The sequence below is a fragment of the Otolemur garnettii genome, unplaced genomic scaffold (assembly GCF_000181295.1).
Source record: "Otolemur garnettii isolate 467f Iridium unplaced genomic scaffold, OtoGar3 scaffold00025, whole genome shotgun sequence".
Lineage (NCBI taxonomy): Eukaryota > Metazoa > Chordata > Mammalia > Primates > Galagidae > Otolemur > Otolemur garnettii.
This window is the reverse complement of record NW_003852420.1, coordinates 11,703,278-11,705,702: the sequence shown is the minus strand read 5'-3', so window position 1 is coordinate 11,705,702 and position 2,425 is coordinate 11,703,278. Positions and strand designations below refer to the sequence as shown.

At 39.0% G+C, this 2,425-nt stretch overlaps 1 non-coding gene across 1 annotated transcript; it reads left to right on the top strand.

The window, feature by feature from the left end:
* The first annotated feature begins 2,072 nt into the window (after positions 1-2,072).
* Positions 2,073-2,256, top strand: LOC111724742. The gene has a single exon (XR_002772979.1).
* Positions 2,257-2,425: the final 169 nt, after the last annotated feature.

Genomic DNA, 2,425 nt, shown 5'->3' with positions numbered 1-2,425 from the left:
CCCGCCACCTTAGGTGTATGTGGCTGGCGCCTTAGCCGCTTGAGCCACAGGCACTGAGCCCACACTTCTTTTTTTAATTTCGGATTAATATGAGGGTACAAATGATTAGTTTACAATGTTTGCATTTGTTAGATAGAATCCCTGTTGTAGTTGTGTCCTGCATCCAGGAGGTGTGCCATATACCCTTAGAGTGGGCCCATTAGGTAGGAGTGCAGCAATCATCCTCCTTCCTCCCCTTTTCCCTCCTCTCCCCCCCGCAACTTGAATTAAATTGAGTTTTTCTCTTGTGTAGGTGTGTATTAGTTTGTCTACTGGCTTCGTATTAGTATTGAGTACATTGGACATTTGTTTTTTCCATTCTTGTGATACTTTACTAAGGAGAATGTGTTTTAACTCAATCCAGGTTAACATAAAAGATATAAAGTCTTTATCTTTTTATGGCTGAGTAGTATCCCATGCTATACATATACCATAGTTTATTAATCCATTCCTGGGTTGATGGGCATTTAGGTTTTTTCCACATCTTGGCGATTGTAAATTGAGCTGCAATAAACAATCTAGTGCAAATGTTCTTATAATAAAATGATTTTTTTTCTTCTGGGTAGATGGATAGTGATGGGATTGTGGGATCAAATGGAAAGTCTATTTTGAGTTCTTTGAGGATTCGCTATACTTCTTTTCAAAGAGGCTGTATTAGTTTGCAGTCCCACCTAACAGTATAAAAGTGTTTTAGTCTCAACACCTTTAATTCTAGGAACCCTCTGTTTCTGGGATCCCAATACGTAATCATTTAGTAATCAACAGTTACTTATTGAGCCCCTGCCAGGAGGCAGGCATTCTTTCACTGCCTGTTCTCCCTAAAGGTTGCAAGGATTGCAGAGCACAGAAGAACCCCCTCCTCTATTGTGAACAAATCAATGAACATACATCTATATGTACATTTATAATCTCCTTAAGAGAAATTCTGAGAGGGGTTGTGCCTGTGGCTCAGAGAGATAGGGCGCTGGCCCCATATACCAGAGGTTGCAGGTTCAAACCTAGCCCCTGGCAAAAAAAAAAAGAGAGAGAGAAATTCTGAGAAGTGGAATATTGGGATCAGAGGCCAATGTAGGGCTCAAGCCCATGCAAGGCACTGGGAAGGGAAAAGACAGGTGAATGACTTGGTCCCTTTCCTTCAATAGCTCTGTCAGCTCGAGGAGATTTGCTGCAATTAGGGACTTAAATAAATATATTCCACTAGGGTGGTAACATGAATCAATCTTCATATGATGGTTGGTTTCTTTTCTTTTCTTTCTTTCTTTCTTTTCTTTCTTTTTTTTTTTTTGGAGACAAGAGTCTCACTTTGTCACCCTTGATAGAGTACCATGACCTCATAGTTCACAGCAACCTCAAATTCTTGGGCTCAAGCAATTCTCTTCCCTCAGCCTCCCAAGTAGCTGGGACTGACTACAGGTGCTTGCCACAATGCCTAGCTACTTTTAGAGATGAGGTCTTGCTCTGGCTGAGACTGGACTCGAACCTGGCAGCTCAAGCAATCCACCCATCTCCAGAGTGCTAGGATTACAGGCAGGAGCCACCATGCCCAGCCTTCATATGATTGTATACCCTTTATTGTAGGCATACATATACTTGTAAACATAGATCTGCTCTGTACAATGTGATAGCCAGTAGCCCCAAGTGGTTACTGAGCCCTTTAAATGTGGCAAATGCAAACTAAGATATGCTGGGAGTTTAAAATGCACACTGGATTTTTTTTAAATTTAAATATTGTGTTTCTCAATGTATTGTCTTTATTTTATTTTATTTTTTAGATAGCCACCGAAGAAGTAATGCACATTGGATTTTGAAGACTTGGTATCAAAAAATGTCTCATTAATAATTTTATACCGATCAAAAAAATAATTTTATACTGATCACATGTTGAATATTTTGAATATATTACATTTAATAAAATATTCAAAGTAATGTCATCTGTTCCATTTTGTTTTTTTAATGTGGCTACCAGAAGATTTTAAAGTGTGTGTGTAGCTTGTATATGCATCTGCCTTTATGTTTCTATTAGCTAATCCTAGACTATCTTCAAAAGAATATGCCACATTGAACCTGCCAGTTGTGGGTGCAGCCTGGTACCAGGCAGCCTGATCCTGACCTAAAGTAAATTTCCGAGAGAAGTCTCACCTGGGTTCTGAATTTGCAGTAACAGGTGTGAGCATTCTAGCAGCAGTTTGATGATCATGTATGATACTGCAAACAGGACAAAAAAAAAAAAAGAATATGCCACAGTTGCTGCCTCTAAGGAGGTGTGCTGAAGGTACAGGGTGGGGTGAAGACTTTTTACTGCCTTTTTGTAGCATTTAAATTTTCTTCTTTGTCTGAATATTTATTTATTTATTTATTTATTTATTTTTTTTTTTGAGACAGAGCC